Raw genomic sequence first — 26,860 nt, 5'->3', positions numbered from 1 at the left:
AGACATGCTGAGGCTGGGAAAAGGCACACATTCAAACATATATTGTTTACAGATTTATGATCAAATATTTTTGATTTATAAATAACATCTGTTTAGAATTTACATTTATTTTTTTACATAGATTTTGTCGAGTCAGTTTTAAAAACTGAAGACGAAGCGTAAGGGGAGGAGGCTTGTTCGACAGCAAAGGAAATGATACATCTTTTCAGATTTTCTAAAGCAGGCTGATTGGGAGCCATTAGCAATCTTTTTTCCAAAATAATTTTTAGAGAGCCACACTGTTTGAGGTAGAATCAACTTGCGGTCATTACGATCAAATCAAGCTTACTTCTCATGTTTCATCGTATGTCTGCGAGCAATCTGCCTGCCATGATTGAACCAAACAAATTCAATCTGAAAGGATCTGATGCCTCTTCCAGCCTGTCTGACAGAATACCTCTAAGCTTAATGAGGTCTGGCAGTTGGCCTGTTCCTTCTTACTCTCTTAAAGTGAAGAAACTTGGAAGTGTCAACAGTAAAACTAATTTAACCGAACCGACAGCCAGAGTGTCTGCATTAATGGAATTGTACTGTTCCTATCTCTGATTTGAAGTACTTGCAGGTAAGCTTGCTTTCACAAAAGATTCTAATTATTATGATAATGTGCACTCAAAATCATCATCATGATTTGTGTTGTGTGTTTATTAAAAATAAAGTGTTATGGGCTTCCTAGCACATCATCCTGGTGAAAATGATCAAATGGCACAACAAAGACAAAGAGCACAAATGAACACTTGATAGCCTCATGTAGCAGGTAAGTCTAGAGTAGTATTTTTGTTACTCTCTTCTTAAAAAGTCAAAGGATCATTTAAGCTTTTTTTTTGTATTTGCCTATGGACACCCACTGGAATCCTGTAGGTAGATCTACTGGTAGTAGCTAAAGCTGCTCAGCTCTAGAGTCTGGGTGAAGTTATCATAAAGGCTAAAAGGGACTTAAAGATTCTAGGAGAGCAAGCTCTATATTAACAATATTATATTAATATAATATTAACTGCTACCCCCAGTAAGGCTCTGACTCCCTGCAGGTACACACCTGTCGCTTTATGAGGCAGCCAAACTACTAATCCTTTTATTACACATCTGCTCTGTTTGGTAGCAAAAATAATTTGCAATTGTGACAAATAATACAGAAAATACTTTTAATTCAATTTAGCTTATTTATACAGCACAACAAATGTCATCTTGAGGCGCTTTACAAAAAGTCACTTCAGTTCAATCATACATACATTTTAATCGGTCCTTAAGCAGCACATAAAGCTCACTTTTGTTATTCAAAGTGAATAATAAGACACAGAAACATAGACAGAAACTTTAAAAAGACAATCGGGCGTGCCATGGTGGCGTAGTGGTTAGCGCGACTCGTATTTGGAGGCCTTGAGTCCTCGACGCGGCCGTCGCGGGTTCGACTCCCGGACCCAACGACATTTGCCGCATGTCTTCCCCCCTCTCCTTCCCCGTTTCCTGTCAGCCCACTATCATATAAGGGACACTAGAGCCCACAAAAAAAAACCCTGGAGGGGTTAAAAAAAAAAAAAAAAAAAGGAAAGACAATCACTTACATTGTGTTGTTGACATTACATCAATCCCTCATACATAACATGTATGTAGTGACAGTGGAGTGAAAAAACTCTCCTTTAACAGGAAGAAACCTGAGATCGGGATTCTTCATCTGCCACCACCAACTGGGGGTTTGAGGAGACAGAGCAGAGACACAAAAGGAAGCTGAAGAACTGATGTAGAAGTGCTTTCTAAGTTAAAAACAAGTAAAAAGTAAACAGCAGGAGAGAGAGAACGTTTTGTTTTTTTATCTCAGGACGATGTCGTCCTCCAGGAAGGAATCGCAGTCAAACAGAATGAATGGAGCTCCAGCTTCTACAGGGAGAAAAATAACAGATAAAACACAAAGTCAACAGCTGAAATAACAGCACATAATTCAAATTGGACAGTAGAAGAAGAAAGGAGCAAAGTGAGGAAAAGTGTTCAGTTTGTCCTCCATCAACCTAAACCTGCAACAGCATAAGTACAGCACTGGCTCAGGATAACCTCATGTCCATACACAACACATTCTCACTCCCAACTCGTCATATATTGACCATGCAGTGAGAATGGGTTGCCATACAGCACCTTCCTCCTATCTTTATCTATCTATCATTTTTAGTCTAGCTCATTATTTTTTCAGTAGATATTTCTAATACATTATTTTTGTTAGATTTAAAGACCAATCTACTCAGGTAGACTATCTACAGAAAAAAAAAAAATCCACCCTAAGGAATCCTTCATGCTGTGAGACAGTAGCGCTCACCACTTCTCTACCTTGCTGCATTAATGCAGCAGACATCCTTTTATTTAAACTCATACTTTTTAACACTGGACAGTGATGTGACAGAAAACATATGGCAAGTGATCAAAGTGTCCAGCATTGTTTTTACATAGTAAAATGTTCTCAGTGTTTACCATCTACAGCAGTAAAGTTCAACATGCTCTGCTATTAAAAAACATTATAAATATGACACTGTCACAGAGCACCGCTCTTTATCACCAGGGATGGCACTTTCATGCAAACCACTCATAAACTCTGTCAGAGTATATGTAAACTTTGGACAGTGACTGTGTTGGACATTTTATATTTACTGCATAATTATACTGCTCATATAAAAAAGTGCAGGCAAAAATGAAGTGAAACAAAAAAATATATAAGGTCAAAACCTTATAGGGTGTGTGTGTGTGTGTGTGTGTGGGGGTGGGGGGGTGGGGTGGGGGGGGTGTGGGGGTGGGGGGGTGTGTGTGTGTGTGTGTGATTATGTCTGGCAAAAAGTAGTGTGTTACAAAGGCTAAGGGCTAGACTTTGTTTTCATTTGTTTATTATAAAGAGGAGGATTATTTTATATGGAGGTTAGTATGGAGGTTTATTTTATATACTCCAATTGTGTGAGGGAGTTGAAGAGAGAAGTTGTATATATTGTCCATATCTGTACATGAGAAGGAAATAAATCTCTTCCTATGTACATATAGGATGTGTGGATCCATCCTGACTTTCTGAGTCACGATGGAGCTCAGATATGCTTTTTAAAGGGTGGTGGATTTTAAGTGTGGGTTGGTCAGCTAAAATTTAATTGGGTTTCTGCACATGTAAGTGAACAAATTATAAACTAATATGAAGAGCATATGCATGTTACAATGTCATATACTTTCACAACACATGGAATCAAGATAAAATGGAAGGGATTTGTATGGTTTCAACCCAATATTAAAGTTAGCATGAATGGGGGAAGTATAGAAGAGCAAAATAGCACTTTTTACGTCGAGGTTGGAGCATGCACTGGTTGAACAAAACTTTCAAAAGTAACGAGGACGCACCAGACAGGCTTATGGAAGAAATGGCAGCAGGAGGATCAATGGAACAAATCCTTAATAGTTGTAAGAAACAGAAAGGATCCAGAGAGAGGATGAGAAGAGAGATGAGGAGCTTTGTGTAGAGGAAATCTCACTCTTTAGAGAGGTTTGCTTATCAGAGAACTCTTGTGCTTCTTAAAGGAAATAAAAGATCATTTCTGCAGGATATAGGAGATCTGCAAATGGCTTTTTTATTTTTTAGTGTATGTGAGTGTGTATCTTGGCTTGTTTAAGCTGCCCCATTTTAGGTATATCTTGGTCCTCAAAGACAGTGGCAGTAATGCACCATTAAGTTTGTGCCAGCTTCACTTGGAAAAAAGAAGCAGTTTATTGACAAATTCTCCTGTTGTTTCTCATCATGCTGCTGGTTTCACAGGGTTTCTCATGCTCTGAGTTCATATTAGTGTGTATTCGTTTATTAGTTGAAAAATCACTTGGCCTCATTTCCAAATTCCTCTAAAAGAAACCTGCTTTTTTAACATACTCAGTTCATACTGAACATTGCATCATTTTATTCAATTTATTCTTTATTGCATGTTTTTACTGTTTCGCCTTCTGGGAGTGTATTAGTGTCATTATTCTTTTATATACTTACGTAGTAGTTGAGTGTTATTTGCTTCATGCTTTTGTTTATTAAAGTAGCTCAACTGGAAATTCTTTTTGTTACATTTGCATCTTGGCGAGAAGTTGTGTGTGTTTATTTCATGTGTTTTAGTGCTTTTTCCTCTGTTTACTGAATGCATAATCAGCTTGGGTTTATTTACAGGTTTAGTAAAAAAAAAAAAAAAGTACACCCCTGGCCAATAATAGGGTTTGGAAATCATTATTGTCTGTCCTCAGCAATATCAATTAATCAATTTCTGAATTGTAACTACCAAGCCCACAGGCTGTGGACAACCAGTTTAACCTCGCTATATCATTTGACTTAGTGAGACAGATATTTTACTTTAACTTCAAATCTTCATGCTTTTGACCCCAAGCAAGGATCAATTGCTCACTGGAACATTTAATGTTCCACAGTGGACATCTCATATTTAGAGTGTGCTTAAGCTAAGTCGATACAGCTTTGTCTAGGGCTAAAATGAAAACATTAATCCTGAGGCGGACCTGCATGATGCAGTGGATATTGGCGCAACAAAACAAAAGCACACACTTAATTCTTTTGCAGGTGATCCAGCCTCTTATGTCCCTATAAATTGTCTCCCACCACAGAGTCAAACATGTCAAACAAATAGAGCTCTAAGTCAAACAAATAAAATAAGCATCAGGGTTGGAAATTCTGAAGCAATGGCCGTCAGTGCTTTGTAATTGAGCTCTTAAGTTGTGAGTCACTACTGTGAAATTCCCTCTTGAGACATTTTTGTCTATATTTGCGCATACTTCTGTTGTTCAAAGTGATTTTTTTGTTTTATATCACATTTGGTGAAAAAACTATTTATTCCTTGAAGAGATCCAGGACAGCAAGCAGATGATGCTTTTGAGCTTCTAAATATTATGTGAAGGTTCAGATTCCTTCGACTGTCAAAGTTACAGGTTGACCCTGATGTTCCAGGCAGTTACTCCTTTTTAAATCTCCTTTCTAGCTGAAAGGAAAGAAATGACGTTTTTGAACTTGCAACAGTGCTAAAATCTGGTAGAATTCAAATGTTACAATGCTGAAGAAATGAATGCTGCTTTTATCTGGCTTAGCATAGAAATGTCAGGGATGCCCTTTGTAAAATGACAGGCAATAAGATACATCAGCAAAACACACTGAATATCTTTTACCATTTGAAAGACATGAAATAGCATTTCTGCTCTAATAAGAGCTGTTAGTCAGAGCCTGGAATCAGCTGGAACATGATGCATCTCTTCCATTCATAATGTGATATAGGGTTCAGAAGGTTTTATTATGTTGCTTAAATTCCACATAATAATAGGAACTGATTGGTTCATGTTGAGAGATTGACATGGATTAGCTAAAGAAAAATTTAAAAAGGATCTGGAATTTTGCAAAACATTTTTCACCTTTTCTCACATTACTTTAAACTTCAATGTATTATTTTGAGCGTTTGTGACAGAAAACATCCAAAACATCCATCAGTCCATTCATTATATCTGCTTAACTTTACATTGGTGCCATTCTCTAGAGGTAACTGGGGGACATAAGGTTTATTGTCTAGTTCTGAACTAGACAAAGATGACCTAGGCTAAAACAAAATGCACAGTTCATAACTGAAGTGTAAGTCATAAACCTATAGCTTAATCCATCTTTACGGTCACTGGAGTATAAAAAAACCCTATTTCAAATAAACAATGCTCAGCCTGGTGGCCCACCATTCTTCTAACACAACACACTTTCCCAAGTTCAGTTTAAATAAAGTTCTAGACACATACCAAACATTTTTAGAACAAATATTTTAGGAGCCCTCATAAAATGCATCAAGGAGAAAAACCGATTCAATCCACATGAAAAGCCTAATCTTAGACTGCAAGGAATAAAACACTGCAGTAAGTTCTAAAGCAGAAGAGTCAGAGGCTTCAGCAGCATAGTTCCTAACAACCCAGAGCCGGGCTTCAGTCTTACAGAAACACTTGTATTTTCCTGCTTTAGAACTCTTCCAACATGCAAGCAACGCTTCAAGGCACTTGGCCACTTAAAACAATTGATGCTTTTAAAAAAGGTGGTGGTCTGATGCTTTCAAAGTGTGTCTGTCTCAAGAGAAGTAGTCACAGGAGATGATTGCTTATAAAGAGTTGACAAAATAAGCCCCGGAGCTGTCAATCAGCCTGGGCTCCAGCTGTGCATCTTTGCGGCAGACCTGAAGGAGGCGGAAAGTATAAAGAGAAACAGAAAATATATAAATATATATTTCCTTATCCAGCCAGTTTATTTTATTGACTGTTCTCCTTGAGCTTCCAAAGGCTAGGGGACAGAGAGGTCCCTAGGGAGGTTAAAGAAAGGCCTACATGTAGGCTGGAGAGACAAAGAGCATCAAAAGGAAGAGGAGAGAAGATAGAGAGAGACGAAACATGACAGAGGCAGAGAAGTCATCGCAAGGTGTCTCTGAGCTGTCAATCACACCAGAAAAGCCGATAAGTTGCTCTGAAGTAAGCTGCAGAGTGAGAAGTGGAATGGAAATGAGGAGCAACTGCTTCCTGCGGCAAACAAACAACCTCTAAATCTTTCAAATGGAGTTACTGAATTGAAACAGACTGATGATACATTTTAGGTCTGTGCAGGGCAGATGAAGAACAGCTAATAGTTAGAAAGATGGAAACCACAGAAACTGAGAAAATAAGGAGAACAGAGTATTTCACTTTGACTGTCAAATATATTTTGGGAATTTTTTTTTTCCTTTTTTCAGAATTCTGCAGCTAATTTCTTTTCACAGTTGTCTTAAAGGAGTAAATATATTATTCTGCAATGCAAGAAGAGACATCCAATTGGATCATGATGAAAATAAATGTTTGAATATAAATTTAGGGGATTTTAAAGGTTTACGTTAACCTGCAAGATACATCTTATTCATAAAACTATTCCATCCTGCTTTATTTTACCCCTCCAGGGGTTCTTTTGGGGGCTCTAGTGTCCCTTATATGAAAGTAGGCTGACAGGAGAGTGGGGAAGACATGTGGCAAATATCGTCATATCCAGGAGTCGAACCCACTGCGGCCACGTTGAGGACTCAAGGCCTCCAAACATGGGTCGCGCTATCCCCTACGCCACCACGGCACACCCCATCCCGCTTTATTTTTGAAGCACTTCAGTAAAAACAAAACAGCTGACCAAACAACAGAATAGAGAAATCAAGAATAGGTCTATAAAGCAGCTATGAGTTACCACACAGGAGCTGCAGAAAATTGAAACAAAGGGTAAAATATTAGCAGACTGATGATAAACTCACTGGGTTACAACCACGGAGAAAAGATCAAGAAATGGAGCAGCAAGAGATGGAGCCTGCAGCTGCAGCTCTTCTCACATTTTGGAAGTGAAAAGTTCAAAAGTCTCCTCTGGATTTATAAAATGTCTTTAAGTCAAAGGTCAGCTGATTCAGGAGCACATGAGGCAAGTAAAGGAGAAGCAGTTCAGACAAATAAGAATGGGTAAGACAATTATGAGACTTTTAAAATGGGTTTAAAACTGAACAGAATGGATGTTAAACCTGGACCTAGTGCTCTCGTTTGCTAATACCACTTTAACGTCTTGGCAGCTAAACTAAAGGCTAATTTCAATCAAATGAGAGTTACAGAAATACCGGTATGAGGTGATAAAAGTGCATTTTACAATGAATTATATGACATTCATTGCTTAAAACCAAATTAAAATTTCATCTGTTTTCCAAAGTGAGATGACTTTTGTTGTGAATTAGTGAAAATTAACTAAAACATTACTTCGCATTTCTCTAAACCTTTACCGAGTGAACAAAAGAATATAGAAGTTCCAGAAAACAATGATATATCTTTTAGTGACTAGTAGGTGAAGCCTGATGACCCAACGCCAGTGACAGGATGTTGGAACTATGCATACATTTGTTAAATAATTCACAATTTCTTTTAGAAGTTAAATTTTAAACTTAGCTCATCCGGAGGTATGACCCCTTTACAGCATGTGATGTGATGAGACTAACATGCAGTGTGTTTCAGACGGGAGAACGCTGTTTGTTGCATCGTCTGTGATCATTTCCTAAACATTTCGTGGCAGCTGGGTAAAAAGACAAAAATCATTTTAGAATGCCTGCAGAACGTCCCAGCCTGTCTTTAGACTGTCATCAGTCGAAATTTAAAGTTGGATTTAAGTTTTTCAATAGATGAATACATAATTAATGTTTTCTTTGCAACAGGTATTTCAAATATTCAAAATATTCATCTATGAAAGGATTTTTTCTGAAAAGAAAGGCTTTCAAGCCAACCTTAATGTTTGTATACTATGTGTGAATTGCCTAGTTTCACTGTTAAGTTGTTTTATTTTTGTTTTTTTTTAATGTAGTGTTATTGTAAATGCTGCTGTGCAAATTCATACTTCATTAAATAACTGTATCAATCATTGCAGAGTTAACATTTAAAAGAAATATACAACTGGGTGATAATAATCTACTTAAAGATTGATCAGTATGACTTAACATAATAATGGTTCTCCATTATGAGTATATTTTTATGACAAATAATTAAATTGCTTTGCCATTTAGGGGCAGTACACACTCTGTATTGACGTCCATTAGTGTAAAAACCAAGTCAATGCACAATGTTACATCCTGACCTTTATCCTATTCATGGGCCAATATACTGCGCAGGAGATCGGTGGGCAGTAATTATAGGCTTATCGAATGTACTATACACAGGTCATTTAGCTTCTCCATTCTTTGCTTAATTGATTTAAATTCAGAGGGGCATAAAACATGGCCTCCTTGCTGCCTTTAAGACATCGATTTGGGATCATTCTTAGATGGATTACAGATCAACATATAAGGACTCGTTTGAATATTTAGAGATCCAATTAATGAGAAATGCTTGGTTGCCACTGATTGAGTAGGATAGTGTGGCACTTTGAAGGAACGCTAGTATTTAATCTTGGCCTGTTTAGATAAGGTCCTCATTAGATCTGTGACGGCCTTTAATAATACTTTGGAAACAATAAACAATTTGTACCAGGTACGCTAATGAAGGTTTGCACTGATACAGTCTGCACAATTCTGGTTGGAAAATGTGACTGATGGAGTTTTTAGAATTTGCATATAAGTAACGGTCATGTACATCATACTGTTAGATTATGTTATTACCAAAAATGCTAACTACATTATGACGTAACGTCTTGGAAACAAATAAGTTGGACGAGGTCAGAGGATGGAAAACAGAAAAGAAGTACTCTGATATGGAAGATGGAAAAGTTGCATTCTGCTGAGGATGGAGCTCTCCTGGGGAGCCTAATCTAATGAGGCCCTCCAGCAGGGGTTCGGCCCCTGGGTGCTGACAGACACCATGAGGAATGGGAACATGTTCAGTGTCTGCTTGACACATAATTAAAATTGAAATGCTCATTGAAGGGACACTCACCTTTACATCGTCACTTCAAGTTCAAGTTTCACTGTCGAGAGTTTCTGAGCTTACAAGTTTATGTTTGATTGTTTGCCTCTAATTGTTTTACTCAATTTTAGAAATACATTTATTTGTATTAGAAATACATTTATTTGTATTAGACATTCTTTATGTATCTGTTTTATTGGGTTAAACTCAACTGTCAATCTTATGTTTAAACCAAAACAATGTGTGTCTACCAAATGCAAATGTTAGACCAAAAAATATGTTTAATTCTATCTGGGACAGATGACAAAACTTAAATCTGCTGTATGTAACTTATTTTATAGAATATGTTTTTACATATTTGTTAAAACTCTCACCACGTCATAACAGTTTGTTATGAGACAGATAAGATCGAACCACATTATGATACATCGTGGAGCTGCTTGCAGCGGTACGAGCCGCTTTGACGGAAAAACAAGACACATAAATAAAGAGATGCCTTATTAGGTGTAGAACAATAGGTATCTTAAATGTGTTGCAATGAACAATGAACAGTTTGGACTGCATCAATTATGGAAAACCAAAAGTGCCACAATTCAATAAAATTTATGGTAAATGGCTTTGTATAAATGACTTATATAAATATTGCTTCATCAAGTCTAGACGACCTCACAGAGCTTCATATTACCGTCATTCACCCAGACACTCACATGGTGGTGAGGTACTGGATAGTAGCCACAGCTGCCCTGGGGCAGTCTTCTGGAGAGAGGCTATAGGAGCCGGGATGGAACCAGCAACCTGCCAATTGTGGGGCGAACACCTACCACCATCGCCACCATCTCACCTTTTATGTCTACATGTTAATTTTTTATTTGAGATGGATGCGTCAAATAAATGTATTCATCTTTAAAAAATAAATAAAAACATTTTTATTTCCTTATATTATTTGTAATGATCATGAAATTATTGCATTAACAATCGCATGAAACATGAAAATATGAATGATATTCTATCATCTGTGGGATGTCATGAATGGGACCTTTCCAAATTTGCTTTTTGCCACAATTAAATGTTTCCAATCAACAAACAAAGTGTATTATAAAGCAAAGAGAAACCAAGTAAACATAAAATGCAGTTTTCAAATAATGTCTTATTGAATGAAAAAATTCCTCCACACCAACCTGGCCTGATATGAAAAAGTAATCATCATTTTAGACCTTATTTGGTTACTGCAATCTTTGACTATAGTAACTGACATCAAGCTTTCAATAGGCTGTGAATAAGTTTCACAAAATTGTTTAAATTCAGCAACACTGGTAGGTTTAACACATGAACAGCACATTTATGTCTCACAATATGTTAGGCTCCCCCCACTCTTTCATTTTCTCCTGTTTAGCCAAAGCTGATCATCTCCTAGTGCATAGCGAAGTCCTCATGCCTTAATCTCATGGCCTCACATGTCCTTCAGGATTTCCTGCTGAACAGAAGAATTTGTCATAGCATACATCAGCCAGGTCCTACAGAAACAAAGCAAATCATTTGATAACTACCTTGACCTTAATTGAAACGGGCTGTTTTTGTCATTCAAAATACATTCAATGATGTGAAATATTTAAATGCCACAAAATATATGGAAAAAGCACAGTATGTACAGGAAAACTGAACCAATAATTTTTTTTTTACAACTGCTATTGTGAATTTTTACCTCGTAGTCTGTTGCCACGTTAAAACCATAAACTTTAAAGCTGCAGTATGTAACTCATTAAAAATATGGTTTTAACAATTTTTTTGAAAATTCTGTAGAAAAACTGAAGTGCTGTGTGCATATTGTACGTACTAAGCTTTTATTCTGAAAAATATGATAAAGCTGATAACTTCATGGTATTCTATTCAAAAAGAAGCGGCAATCATTGAGTGAACCAATTTTTGCAACACGGTGTGCAGACAAAGCTTCAGGTCGTACCTACAGTAAAGATGAACTTCAAATGACCTCAGTAGGTCCTTCTTGTTGCCTGCAGACCTGAAAAGAAAATTAGAAAGATTTTGTGAGAAAAGCACATAATGTTTCCATTTCCAATATTTGAGGATAAAAATGTTTAGAGGTGTTCTGCAAAGTGTCACAGATGGTCAAAGAGTGCTGTTGTTTTGTCATATTAAAAACATGAAGGAATGAATTGTTAATGAAATGCAGACAGGATTTCATAAAGACTTGTTTTCACCTGAACTGCCAGATTGCAGTTGATAACTTCACTACCACTACCAGTGGTAGTGGTAGTGCTGCACAGACTACCAGTGTTTGTGCAGCACTAGTAGTGCTGCACAAACCTGAAGAACCTTTTACCTTCAATTCAATGAACCTTCAATTAGTTTCCATCACTCATCATGATGAACCACATACAATGAAATCAAACAGAAATGATCCCAAAAGGAATATGTAGTTTGTAAAAACTGTACTTTTTGTCTGCACTTTAAAAAATATGAGGAGTTTTTAAGTTTTTAGAAGACACAGAAAGAGAAGCATAGCACATTCTACACACTCCTCAACCTATTTGAGGGTTTAACACAGAGAAATAAGAGAAACACACATGCAAGTTCCAAATAAGCCTACAGTTATGTTAAGATATAAATCCAACATGCAGACTTGCCAGAGCAAACTCATGCAGCTGCGAACCAGCACCAACAACGGAAGGGGCGTCAAGCTGCAGCTCCAGCAGGACAAAGGAGGAACTACAGCTCTGAGAAACCGGCAGATAGCATTCATCCCTCTAGTGGTAGCCCTGCTGCATGACAGCTTCCATTGAGTGCCACGGGGAACCTGGAGGGCCCCTCCTCTTAATTTAGCATTTCAGAGCTTTTAAGGACTTTCTGAGTGTGTATTTTCGTCTCTATATATTGACTTGTTCTTGTAGCTTGTTGATAGCTCCTGGTGTTACACAATCAACTATACCACCAGTGCCAAAAATTGGCTTGGAAATAAAAACAAAGAACAAAATATAAAATATAAAGTTATTTTGACATAATGGCATTTAAATGTCAAATGCCTTCTTTCTGGTCTGCACTCCATTTCTGTGTGGTCACCTCAGACAGAGCCAGACAAGTGGACTTCCTTCTAAATAGTTTATTGTTAGCTTTGATATTATCAACTGTATCATTGCATCAAATACAAGTTCAAAAATACTGTAGGCTATTTGATCTCAGAAAAATTAAGTGCTGTTGTAACTCTTATTAATTCAAATTCTTCAAAGAGTTATTGTAGATGGTGATGGCTGTTGGCAGTAAAGATCTCCTGTAGGGGCCATATTACAGGGACGTGAAGAAGCCTCTGACTGAAGACACTGTGTTTCTCTAAAGCTCACATACTCGGGCGTATTGTGGTTGCGGTTCCATGAACCGCGCGGACTGTCCGCGGATGGTTGGGTCTTCATACTTGAGCGTAATGATTACCTAAAATTCTCTTGTGACAAATTCCTTTATTTCACACAATCCTAATGAGAACTAGCAAGTTTGACAAACTATTTGGGAAGGTAGATCTGCTTCTTCTCCATCTGGGAAGCCTTAACTCACCTCTCAGTATGGGACAGAGAATGGCAGTCACATGTCGATTCATCCGGCAAAGACAGTGAACCGCTGCCCGGAGCCAGCGCAGCTTCCTGCAGGAGGCTGCGCTGGCTTTAGCTGTAATCAGGGATCCATTCAATAAGCTTTATTATGTTCCAAAAGCACAATTGTGATCAGTGTAATAATTTGTGCAGCAGTCAAAAATGAGCACATACCCGATCATCCTTTCCTTGCCGTTGTTCAAGGAAAAAAAAAAAAAGTCAGACTCAACTTATGGACCACCTCTCTGCTCCGCTGTTGATAAAGAAGTCTGGGATGATGTCTTGTTTTTTGTTCTTGTAATTCTGCATAATTCACCATGTCAATATTTGCGTGAATATATAAAGCATGTTGCTGTTAAGTATTTTCGCTTACGTGTCTATCACGTCCCCGTGACAACTTTATGTTGACTGTCAACTTTGAAACAACATGAACTCATAAAAACCCTTATTCTCAAACGTATCACCCCGGTGTCACATGAAAACCAGTTCGATGTGAACATTGTTTCCACCGGGTAGTTTAATGTGCCACACCGAGTATGCGTACGCGGCAATAAAAATCTATATGTAAAGCCTGGACATGTATAAAGCCCGGACATGTCCGCTTCTAGTCCGCGCGGACCTCCGCGGACTGAAGTGTGCCTGAGTACGTTGGGGCCTTAAGACCCTGACCATGATCTGAAGAGGATGGTCAGGGTTTTCCACAATTCTCTTGATTTCATTAAAAAATCCTTCTTTGTATCTTATCTCCAGAGGTTCCACAGTCATACCCAGAACAGAACCAGATTAGAACCAAACACAACCAGATCAGAACCAGCCTTCTTTATCAGGCTGTTGAGCCTTTTTAGCTCCCTGGTTCTGATGCTGCTGCCCCAACAGATGACAACAGAAGAGATGATGCTCTCAACAACAGACTGAAAGAAGATCTGCAACATCTTGCTGCAAACCTTGAAGGATCTTAGCTTCTTCAACAAGTCCAGTCTGCTCTGGGTTGTGGTTTGAATTGTGGTTTAAGGAATCACTGAGGCACTTTTTTCACTTCCGATACCTGAGGTTTAGTTTCAGCTGATTCAGATCCAATACAGAACAACAGCTCAATTGACTCAAAATGTTTTGTTTTTTAAACACAAACATAACTGTACTGAATTAAAAATGGATTTATTTGCTACTGTCTGGTGCAGTTACAAATTGATAACTGCACCAGTACAGCACACTTAAACACACCAACAACTTCACAAGCTTGTTCAAACATGTAAAAACAACACAACTTTAATTTGTTCAGTCAGTGCAATTAGGAGTTTAACAGCAAATGAAAAGGAAACTGAATAAACTGACTACCTTGGTCAAACACATAAAAAATAAACAGCAACAAACGTTTTTTTTTTTTTTTTTCAAATGGTTTGAAAATGCAATTAGGAACTGCAAATATGTAACATAAATAATAAAGCATGATGTTGCTCAGAGCACAAAGCATGGAACTAGACTGAATAGATTTGTCCTTATGGATTGTTCACATTGTCACAGATGCCCGTTGTATAATTTTTTATATTTTTTTCAATGTCTAGACCAATGCAGGTATTGATATGCATCTCTGCTGTGGAATGTTTTGTTATTTGAGTATCAAATGGACTGCTACACAATCAGAACATTTCCCTCTTGCTGTTCTCCACAGCTTCCTCTGATGTCACTGACTGCCCCCCTGCCTGCCAACACTGCAGACCCATAAGTCAGTAAAAAGCGACTTTCAAAAAAAGTATTAATAATACTCAACAGAATATCCCTGTTACTACTTAGGTCCAAAAATAAAAGTAATTTGAATCAGCAGTAGCAATAGCTAACTCTAGTAGCTGTAAAGGATTTGTTCCCTTTAGACAGAAGTAGTTCTCGTCAATAATCAGTTAACAACTGCCATGTGTTAAATGGCCTTTTTGCAGTATCAATGCAACTTTATTGACAGACTGAAGGACAAAATTGAGACTGACAGGGAAATTAGAAAATTAATGTTCTACCCAAGATTTTCACTCCAACTTCTGTTACAGCCATTAGTCAGACAGGAATTCCATCAATATGTAGGCCGACATTAACTAGAGGAAATGTTCACTCAACGGTGACACTAAAAAATGTGAGTTCACTGAAGCACAGGGTGATTTAGCTCAACTGCCTGGTTGTTTTATAAGATGCATCTATTTTTATTTATGTTGAAATATTTTTTTGAGATTTAAAACCGGATGAAATCAGTGCTTAAAAATCTAAACCGTCACTTCATAATTTCCTGCTCAGTAGGCTCCACTGGACTGAGAATAGAAATTATAGCCCGTCAGACATCAGTGAAGGAGAGGAATTTAAAATTGGCAGCAGCAGTTCTTTCTTACAAACCCACAAAAAAATATTATTGCTTGTCTTTTTAATTTTATGATATGGTAGGTTGTTGTGATTCAAGTCAGACTGTACCTAACTCCCGACTGGAAGCAGATAGGAATGCAAGTAAATATGAAATATAACTAGAATAAAAATGCATTTCTTGTGAAAATGCAGTGGGAACGTTGTAAAGCTGAATGTTTTTGATGAAAATTGCAGAATAATTTGAAATAAATTAAACTTGCAGATATGTAAGAAACAGACAAAAATCCATATAGAAAAACTGCTGAAGAGGAGGGAAACCTTTCAGTTAAAAAAAGACTATTAGAAATCACTGCAGAATACTGATTTCAAACCTATACTGTTCAGTCGTAGCAGCTTATAAGGTAAGATGAGCTAAAAAGCTAAAACTAGCTAAAATATGAATGATAACATCTAATCTTGGACAAAAATGGTGACCTTCAGTAACATAATCCATGCAGAGGGAAAAAACACAAACAGCCCAAATTAGCTAAAATACTAATGTTATAATCTTAGCTACACTAGCATGTTAACCTACAGTAACAAGTTTTATGCAGAATGAAAAACCCATGTCAAAGCTAAAGCTAGCTGATAGCTAAAACTAGCTAAAAAAAAACCTAATAACAGCAGCTAGCACTAGCATGTTGACCTACAATAACAGCATGTTATTGTCGAAATCTCATCTTTATAGTGGAATTTTATTTATCAAAGAGGTGAGACAAAGTCTTAATAATTAAAGAAAGGCAGCCCTGACGTGCACATTTTAGCAGATACGCACACATCGACCCAGTCATACACAGCCTAACTGCTAATCTGACACCTGTGGCACATTAGCCCCAAAGCATTTATTATAAATTCTGCTGTGTATAAGAGGCTACCTGAAGAAAAATGTGAGACCATTTGTTAAAAAACTGCACCAAGCCAAAACATGCTGGTAAATCTACCAAGAACTAGCTGAGGACTTATGGGTTGAGTCAAAGTCTAGATCTGGATAATATGGAGTCACTTGAAATGGGATGCATAAATCAGGAATCCTCAAACATCTCCCAGCTGAAAGTGGGAGGCAAACCTGGTTCAGATCATGTCAGACTGGCGGACAGATGCAAGAAGCTAAAGGGGTAAAACTAATTAACGTTTGCTCAGATCGGGTTCTTTCTTGGGTGAATGAGATCATGTAGACAGTATTTAAGGGGTTGTAAAGAAAATAGTTTCATTGTTCTTCTAAAGACGAAGATGCCACCACAAGAGAACAAGTGTCAGCCTTAACCATCAAATTTCAACATTAAAAAAATCTTAAGCGCTGGCAATGTGGCGTCTAAACCTTAATCTTTCTGTGTCATTCACAACTCATTATGAAATCTCATAATGAGTTGTGTATGACAATAACTTACAAATGTTTCTTTTACACCATTTCATAGCATAAACTGGTATACAAGAATCTCAGTGCTTGTCTTTTTCATCCACTTTGTTAAATGATGAGAATTACACTGGAAGTCAAGGTGTCAAAATGGTTATAAAAATAGCCACCCATCATCATACAAGGTGAGCAACTTCATGCATGGGTACAGACTATTTTAAAGTTATTTTTATTCAGCTGCTCTGACTGAGACATCTGGGAGTCTGACAGTTACCACATCTGCCAGCTTTTTGAAAAGATTTCTTTTCAGCCTTGACGTAGGTATAATTTCAGTGGCAGTCTGTATGGTAATGTCCTAATTGGCATATTGCCTGGAAGAGCTCAGGTTCTGATGGACAGCCACTTCACAGGGGTATAATCTACATTTTACACTCCACTAGTGGTCCTGATGCTCTCTCTCTTCTCAAACTGAGCCCAGTTGGTTTGAGTGAACAATTTATGCCCACAAGCTAAAGTTCAAATACCCTTTTTAATCCATGTGAGCAGCAAGTTATACTTGGAAATAAAGCAGACTTGTATGACATACAGACATAAGGTTGTACTGCTAATATGTCAGTGTCATTGTAAGTGTTTACAGTTTCTCTTATCTTTACTTCAGACTGTTTTTGTATTGGTACAAAACAGCAAAAAATAAAATAAAATAAAGAAATAAAAAAATCACTGTCACATTTAGGAAATAAACCAAACTACATCCAATCACTCAAAGTAAGCCAAGTTCTTACTGTAGTTGTTCTACTCTTTATGCTGATTTCATTTTGTTGTTCCTATTTGTTGTAGGCAGTAAAAAAACAGCTTCATCTTGACTTAAAATTGGTAAATCAAACTAGCCTGTTATTATATCCTACACTTGATAATATACTTACTAACTGTAAGATATGCTCTGATTACAGTTTTCTGAACTTCCACATTCTACAATCTGTCGATTCCGATTTTTGTTTTTAACTCTCGCTACTGTTCTGCATTAATATTATGCATTGTTAAATTTGGACAGGCACCACTTATCCCACAACCTGGTAAGAAAAAACAGGTACAGACAATGGCTGAATGCGTGGAATTTAGAGTGAAATAAAATATCCTTAATCCTTAAAAGGGTTAAATATCCTGCATGTTTTTTGACATGTGTAATTGTCCATATAACACACACATGAAAAAGAATCTGAGTACATGTTCTTCAAAAGCCAGATTGTTTTTCTTTTCTTTTGTATGTTGCTTTTCCTGAACTATGTGGAGGTTTCTGCAGGACCTTACTGCCGTATACTCGGACTCCTTGCTGTGACTGTAGTGACCGCGACATTCATGCGCATCGCCAAACTTTCCAAAATAATTTTCTTTTGTGTATCAGAAAAAAATAAATGTTTACACAACAGTGGGATGAAAACGCAAATAGCACTGAAAATGATGTAGTGCACAAGCCAGGCCTGTAGGAGGCAGTGACACTTTGTGAACTTTCCGATGCAGAAGCCTGTTTTCGTAACCTTTACACAACATCTGGGGCATGTAATCTGTTTTTACTGATGGCATAAATATTCCACAATGTCAAAGGGCAGATTTTGCTTTGACATGCCAAATAATCTGAAGATGTGCAGCAGCAGCAGCAGACATGGAGTCGTTGTTGTGATGTGTCCAGGTGAAAACTGAGCCTGGTGGTATAAGGGAAAATGACTGACATCACAGTTTCCATATGGTTTGGGTTTACATCAGGGGTCTCAAACTCCAGTCCTTGAGGGCCGCTGTCCTGCAACTTTTAGATGTGCCTCTGCTGCACCACACCTGACTAGAATAATTAGGTCATTAAGGCTCTGAAGAACTGATCTACACAAGAAGGAGGTAATTAAGCCATTTCATTCCAGTGTTTTGTACCTGTGGCACATCTAAAAACTGCAGAACAGTGGCCCTCGAGAACTGGAGTTTGAGACCCCTGGTATAAATGGACTTGACTTGCATTGTGTTTCACTCTGGAGCCCGTTGTCATGGTAACAACCAAATTGCTGTTGCTGTGTAAATGAGAGGCTGAAATGCATCAAAACATTTTCGTTTCACTGTCCTGGTGTTGGAATGAAAATAGGCTCAGAGTTTGACTGTGTTGGTTCCTGGGAACCAAAGAAGGTTGGAGCTTTTTCTGCCATTTAGATCCTCTCATTAGGCTGAGAGAATATCTCTGACATCATATTAACAATTAGTTAAATAACAAATAGTTAAATATATCCTCACCCTTCACCTAATCAGGGTTAAAATAATATTTTACAGTAATCTCTGTATGAACTTCTGTACAAAAGATTTTTAATTTTGTGCCAATGATTATTTTGCTCATTTGGTTTCCAGCACTCTGCACAGAAAACCTGCATATTTTTATGCCACTAACAAATGATCAAAATACCAATGATTGTTCATCTATAGAAAGGCTGAAACCAACGGATGAGACACAGAAATAATACATATAAAACAGGAATTTACACCAGTGGCAAATAAAGCTAGCAGCTTTATTTATAAAGCACTGTAAACACCCACAAAACCAACATGCCATACCCAAAACAATGAAGAATTACATGATAAAGTAATAAAGAAATAATAGAATTAAAATGACTTAAAAATAAATATATTATTTATTGCTTGTATTGAAACAAAAACAACCATACAAGCAGCCAAGATGCAAAACATAAAAGGTTGGAATAAAAACCATTCAAAAGCCAACATCTTAGATGGTGGCTGAGGTTGGGGAGAAGAAATGTGTTTTTAAAAAGAGAGAGGCAGGGAAGAGGCTGAAGTCCTCCATACATCAGAGCTGCTGCAGCAAAAGCACTGGGCTGATGTGAAGAGCAGCTGATCAGCTTACTGACAGGAACAAGGGGTGTGTAGGGATGTAGCAGCTAGGGCAGACGGGGCAGGGCTTTTAAGAACTTCAAAAGCAAATAAAATAATTTAAAATGAACCTGAAAATGTAGACAGCCAGTGCATCGAGGCTAAAACAGCAGAAATGTGGTCACTTTGGTTTGCCAGTTAAAAGGAGCAGTCTGTACCCTCTAAAGCTTAGAGACACAGGGATCACCGAGTCCTTTCTAAAGTGTGGTGCAGTGATCCAGGCAAGTGGTGAAAAAGACTTGATTAAAGTTTGGATTCACGTTAGCCAGCTGCCTCAAATGTAAAAGGGGGAAGAAAAAAATAAAAATGGCAGTGTGATTTTCTAACTTGGGCTCAGCATCCACTCTGACCCCTCAGCCAGGGGCCCGACCACATGGGGAGGGGCTCTCAGTGGAGCTTCCAAAGGCCATTTTTCATATCTGATTTCACGTCTCTCTGGTCGACTTTCTAACCAGACAGAGATTTAAAGAGGAGAGGCAAAAACAAATGAGACGATAAGCAGAGCCTGCCAACAACTGATAGTGTCATCCAGGACATGTTGCTGTGGAATCTGATCTCTGATGACTGAGCTGTTAGCATGTCAGGACAGAGATGAGGCCGTCTCACAGTCTGCAGGCTGAGGCCCACAGCATCACCCCTTGGATGACATGAGTTATAACAAAATTTAATGTTCCTCTAGGCATGTTTTTGAATGCAAGTCTAAAAACACGAGGGCAACACTGTGATAAATTAAAAACTTTCAAAAGAGCAGATTCTGTTCAGTGAAGAGATTTTAAACCAAATTGTAAAACCCCAGAACTGTTCTGTTCTTTCAGTTAAACCATCAATTGTTTGTAGACTACCTTCTAAAGGGTGTCTGGAAAAAAATGCCAGTTTGAAACTCTTTTGTAGTTATGTCATATTGGCTGCTTAAGGACTGTGACAAGTAGACCAGGAAGGAAAAATCAATTTAAAATATTTAAACTTTTTTTTTTCAATCGAGCTATGATTGAGTTGGTTATGGAAACCATTTTTACTGGAACTGCCAAGACAGTTATTGTCCATTAAAGTATTTTCCCTCACAAAAAAAAAATCTACTTTTGAAGTGCTTCAATGTATTGGCAAGAGAAGCAAATATTGAATGAAAGTCTACCAAAAAACAAGCTGTCATAGGGATATACACCTTCTGAGACCTGAACTCAAGCTTATGATTTCAGTAATTACCGCAGCGCAATGCTTGGATAATATTAGTTTAGGATGATGAAGAGGATGCCACTGAAAACCTACAGATTGTATCTCCAGCACCAACAATAATTTGAATCTAAAAGCTTGTATTTTAATGACGCCTTGTAGAGCCAGACAGCCCTACCTGCAGCGTCCTGACGAGGTGTGGCTCTCCGCTTCACTGAGCTAATTTTAGCTGATGGCGGCTGGGATGGATTACTGAGAGGCTCGAAGGCGACATGATATCTGGGAGGGAAATTACTTCAGCTTAATGAAGTACATAACTCATTGTTCACATGCTGCAAAGTCCATGGCACACACACTCAGTCTGGGAGGACAGCTTAGAGGACACTGCACTGAGTTGTGGAGGAGATCAGCTTCTCTTAGGAGAGTCCCATAGATTCTCTTTGGGGTTAAAGGTCAGGAGAGTTGGCTGGCCAATCCAGCACAGTGTCAGGATGATAATCGCACCAGCTTTTGGTGACTTTGGCAGTGTAGGCAGCTGCCAAGTCCTGCTGGAAAGTCATGACACCCTGAAGCATCACTGACTGTGGATTCTGGGACCTTAAATTCCAAATAAAATGTCAACTTTACTTTCATGTGAGAGGATCGTAGACCACTGAGAAACAGTCCAGTCTGGTTCAGGAATGGCCTGACATGAGAAACACATCTGCAGCAGAAGTGTGGATTAGTCTGTGCATAGTGGCTAGTAAAGCACTGAGCATTACAAGTTCAGTGAGCTGAAAACATTTTGTTCAGTTCTCTCATTTTGTCCAGTTCTCTCAAGGCTGTACCTTGAGAGAACTGGTGCACCTTTGCCTACCACACTTCTTCCTTCCACTCAATTTTCAATATGCTTGGACACAAAACTCTGTGAATAACCAGCTTCTTCAGTAATGATGTCTTCCCCTCTGTGTGGAGGTGGGGGGGTAATGAACATGATGTCCATGTCCATGTCCATGACTGTCTTATGCACATCATTGTGCCCTGCTGACCCAGACTGAGAGACTTTAGTCAAAGAAAATGTTTAGAGTTTATTAGCTAATTAGGGTGTGACACCAAGAGTTTCCAATATTTAACTTTATCACAATAATTTATATTTTTGGAGACAAAAATATCTGTAGTATCTGGGAAAGACTACTATTGTGTTCAGTTCATGCTAGAAGGAGTTAGCCTATCAGTGAAGCTGTTCAAACCTAAAATAGCATCTCAATGCTAAAAATGTAGCATTAGCACAGACGTCCCCAATGCTAATGTCAGGGTCCACAGTCCACATTTCTAAAGAAGTTCCATGATTGATCAGGAGTTCCTGAAACTCTTAAAAAATGAACAGATTGAACAGAACTTTGCACCAATTTGATGTTTTAAGAACCTAAATAACTGATTAAAGATATTAAATATATTTGTTGTTTAGCTTATATGTCTATTTTTTCAATAATTTAGCAGTGTTGACTTATGACAATATGCCTTCATGTTGGCTGGTGTTGACCATATTGCTCTTTTTACCGTTTTATACAGTTGTGGGGAGAAATTCAAGCAATCTTCTGCGGTATGTTTCTCTCTGACTATCCAATAATTTGTACAAACACCACTCATATCCTACAATTGACATTTCATTATGTGACCAGAGTAAATATGTAAAGGCAGGAGCATGCCTGGAATAATTTTAGTGTGATTACAAGTTGTAACCCGTCAACCGGCCCAAACAGGGATCAGAACTTAAAAATATCCAACTATATAGTTTTGAGCATTCTTATAACTATACTAAACTTCAGTTATTTGAATATATGAGTACAAAATGGAATGTGTATAATATTTGATCTGGAACTGGAGTCGGTGCTTCCCAAAAGAAAAAAGAACGGAATGAAGTACAAGAAACAGCTGGACGGCAGCATCAAGCCACCACTGGGCTGACAATGAGTCACTTTGTACTGAAGGGGAACGTGTATTCAGTATGTTTGAACATTTCTAAGATTAATTATCCCAGTTATTTGTGAGAACCTTCAAATGTAAAGAAAGACAACAAAAACTGGTGTAGAATGGTTTAGCTCCACAGGGAAGTTTCTCTCCAGATGGACAAGATGGAAATAGGAAGTTATGAAATGGCAATATGAGTGTGAAAATGATGATAGGGACAGAGCAAGGGACAAACTGACCCTGAGATATGCTGAATGGCTTAGCAAAGGCAAAACCAGCCCTCACAACAACCAGGACTATACCACCAGATTACAACAGAGAGGGGGTTTCAGTGATGCACAGACATGGACGGCAGAACACAAACCTGCTATAGTCTGTGGGGAGAGCAGGACCACACTACAAAAAGATTTTTTCTGTTTCATTCATTTCAAGGTAGAAAAACAGGTGCACCATTTTTTTTCTGCAGACTAAGTGGGAAGGCTTTTAAAGCAACGGTTTTATGTATTCAAATTTAACCAAAAATGATGACATATTTCAGGAGCAGTTATGGCCAAAGTTAAATCCATCGCTCCGTTCTAACTGCCTACTCAATCACAACCTACTGTATTTCACTAATGGTTGTTCTTCTCCTCAACATATGTAGGTGAGCTGATTTTAAAGGGACTAAAATTATACTGAATGTCTTTGTTGTCCAAAGAAAGCTCTTTATTGCATAAAAAGAGTTGAAGTGAAATGAAGTGAATGAATTAGTGAACAAAGGAATTTTTCTAATGCAGCACTTGATGTGGAAATTCCACTTATGCATAAACTCTGTTAATGGTTATGATACACAAGTGGCTTTTTGTAGATTTATTAGCCACCTTTGCATATATTTACACTGAGGAAATGCTGAAAACCTGAGTTCTTTTAAATCAACTTTAACCCATTTGTTGTGAGTTACTCTTTTATTTATATTTATTTTTTTATATATATTTTTATTTCATATTTATTTATGAAGCTCAACGTTTTATGTTTTCCTCATTTGAAGCACTTTGAATTGTCTTGTTGCTGAAAAGTGCTATATCAATAAAGTCTATGAAATGAAATGAAAATGGGGATATTTTGTGAATTTGATCTAAATATGTGTTCAGTATTTATAAACTGTAATCTCTGATCTTCCTGTTTGCAGCAAGCTCTTGTGTCCAGTATAACAAACAGTCCTTCGCGCTTTCACATTTTTTTCTGTCATTCTAAGGTAAATTACATTACAATAATGTATTTTAATGTTAAAACTTGATTTTCAAAATGGAACATTAGTAAAGTTAGTGTAATGTGAATTTCCACTGTATTTTATACTCTTGCATTCTGTTCATTAGGCTGTATTATTACTATAGTATTTTACCAAGCCTTGGTGTTGAAGGTACTCGTCACACCTGCAATATGCTTTAACTGGACCATTCTAGGCTTACATTAAGGAAAGTCATTCATTAAAAGCAACAAATATAAACTGACAAATTGATGCCAAACATAAAGCAGTTTAAATGAAAGTTGAGTCAGTTTTAGGAGACAAAGCAGATTTGTTCTTTGGTGTTTTAATTTTCAGCACAAAATTTTAAATTTTTGAAATTTGAACAGGCTTAGGACTTTAACAACTAGATAGCATCAGAAGGTTATTTGTTGTTTATGCTAACCGCTGTTTACCTGGCCAGAAGGTAAAGTAGCATCCTTGTTCTCACTGAGCCAGAAGGTTTTTGGACTTTTTCTGCAGACTTGGATCCTCTTAGCAAGTTAAATGTTTTAGATAAAGAAAAACACCACATGGGCTTTGTGTGGTGTTCGAGTGAGCCAAGGAGGCATTTACAAATAAATGAAAAATGTCAGAACATTGCTCCCCTTAACAGTGTTCAGTTTTTTCTTAAAAACTGAACATTGATTCTGATTTGAAGCATTAAATACTGAACTAGCTGTGAGCTAAAGTAAGTGTAGCATGTCTAGGTTAACTGTTGAAATAACTGCTTCTTTATGTTTATGTCACAACTTGCTTTGCAGAAACATGAAAATACAATGTAAGTTTTTAACAAATCTGTACAAATACAAAATGTGTTAAATCTCTTTTCTTTAACAAATATTTGGTTTGGTTTATTTTATGTTGCTAAGAATTGGTAAAAGTGTGCATGATGAAAACTATGACTTGATGTTTCCCAGAGGTCACAGTAAGTCTGCTTTATGCTCACTGTTCACTAACTTGGTATTTTTTACTCCAGTTCCCCTCCGTTAGCTCCATCCTCTGCACCTGTTCATATTTTGAGCAGGTGATGCATATCGAGATTCTTTCCCCGAACCCTCCCGAGGCTCTGAGCGCTCTAAAATCCCTTTGACAAAAGCATTTGTAAGCATCAAAGTCTCTCCGACAAAATAAACCCAGAAAGAATGTTTTATCAGCGCACCAAAGAGGGTTAGTGTAGTTTTTCACGGGGTTAACCATCTCCAAATGGTCGGGGTGGCAGATTAGAAGTGAAGGGCGTGCTCCTGGGCGAGAGAGGGGAGAGTGGATGAGAGAGCGGCCCTAATGCGGCATCTCATTACAACCTCTGTCAGGATCCCTCTATTCTACCATCATCTCCCCTTAACTTGGTAAAAGCCCAACTGTCGCTTCGAGTGAGTGTGCCGCCAAGGAGGCATTTACAAATAAATGAAAAATGTCAGACTTGATTTCACTCCTCTCGGACTGCGGCGCCTCAGCTTTGTCACAAACTGTCTTTGTTGTTCTGGTCTCTTGCAGGTCCACCTCCTGGTCGCCGTGGATAGGTTCTGGCAGGTTCAGGCCCTCTGTTTTTCTCCCAGGGTAAGCTTGCAGACAATGACCTTCCCTTCATGTTCCTGAAACACTGATTCCTCCTGTTTTTTTGTTGTTGTTTTGTTTTTTTGTGTCCCGGCTCTGCTTCTCTTATCCTTGTCCTCGAATGGCGTTTGGTTTTTGAGCAGGCAGGAAGTTGGAGCTGGTTAGCTATGACTTGAAAATAAAGAGCTGGAAAAATGGCGTGGAATCCCGCTCACAAAGAGCCAACATGGTACCGTCTTTAACCCCTTAGCTTTGTGGTTTGCCTGAGATGCCCTTGCTAGCACTGCCGCCGCCACAAAGGCAAGGAATTAAAGACACACTGCACCTTTTTGGATCGCGGGTGCTTTCTCTGAATCTTTAGGATACTTGTTTAAAGGAGAGATGTGGCTTTGACCAGGGTTCACTATCAAAATTTCCCCATCTCATTCGGGACTATTTTATTGGCTTTAGCAGAAAATTATGCTATGTCTGAATTTCTTTATCGGAGAATTGATCTTCACATATCCATATAAACAGCACGGGGATGAATGTTTTTGCTGTAAATCGTGAACACATTTGTTTTTTATCGCCGTTTATGTAAAATCAGTAGAGTGAAAAAATGTTTTGAGGAATATTATCAACAATTGGAGAAGATTTCATTGAACAACAGATTCATTAGACTTGGGTGCAAATATAATTGAGCTTTTTTTTAAAAAATCTACAGCTTATTTTTCTTTTTACTTTGATTTCATTTGAAGTGATTTTTAACATTACTGTCGAATGGAGTTGATAAACCGTCTCTTAGTTTACTACATACTTGAATCTTAGAAACGTACACAATGCGAAATATCTTGGAATCCAAACATTTTTGTGTATACAGCGTACTAAATGTATTCTGTTAGTTTTTCTAGCATGCTGCTGCTAAATGCGTCATTGCTGTGTTTACATCATGTGATGCTCCAAGAATTCAATCCTGTTGTTGTAGTCATACTTTCTGTCAGCTAAGAGAAGTTTGTGTTTTAACCACTTTTCCAGTTTGCCTCTTTGATCAATTATTGGAAAACAAATACAATCCAGAAAATATCCTTTTACTCACCTGCTGCCTTTAACCATCTCCATAAAGCAAGCACTGTATGTTCCATAAGAGTTCCTGATGAAATACCATTACTTATAGCGGGTTTTATGGAGTACAGACGCCCCATGCACACCCTTTGCAATGGGCTGTTAAGCTTCTTTAGTAACACTTTAAAGACTGTG

At 37.8% G+C, this 26,860-nt stretch overlaps 1 protein-coding gene and 1 long non-coding RNA gene across 3 annotated transcripts in view; one reads left to right on the top strand and one right to left on the bottom strand.

Moving 5' to 3' along the window:
• Positions 1 to 1,846: 1,846 nt before the first annotated feature.
• LOC116726125 (uncharacterized) lies at positions 1,847 to 26,860 on the bottom strand. 2 transcript variants are annotated; one of them, XR_004340548.1, is made up of 4 exons: positions 26,700 to 26,860; positions 11,396 to 11,452; positions 10,786 to 10,909; positions 1,847 to 1,911 (listed from the first exon to the last, which is right to left on the bottom strand). It is a non-coding gene; the product is annotated as an uncharacterized LOC116726125 (long non-coding RNA). The 2 variants fall into 2 exon arrangements; XR_004340549.1 differs by having other exon boundaries at positions 10,786 to 10,906; positions 26,700 to 26,857.
• Positions 24,624 to 26,860, top strand: part of naaladl2 (N-acetylated alpha-linked acidic dipeptidase like 2) — a 421,085-nt gene continuing 418,848 nt past the window's right edge. Inside the window, exons 1-2 of the mRNA XM_032572669.1 lie at positions 24,624 to 25,440; positions 25,565 to 25,627. The gene's annotated coding sequence lies outside the window, so the exon portion shown is untranslated. The remainder of the gene's footprint in view (positions 25,441 to 25,564; positions 25,628 to 26,860) is intronic.

The sequence above is a fragment of the Xiphophorus hellerii genome, chromosome 9, assembly GCF_003331165.1.
Source record: "Xiphophorus hellerii strain 12219 chromosome 9, Xiphophorus_hellerii-4.1, whole genome shotgun sequence".
Lineage (NCBI taxonomy): Eukaryota > Metazoa > Chordata > Actinopteri > Cyprinodontiformes > Poeciliidae > Xiphophorus > Xiphophorus hellerii.
The sequence above is the reverse complement of the archived record's forward strand: the minus strand, read 5'-3'. Positions and strand labels throughout refer to the sequence as shown.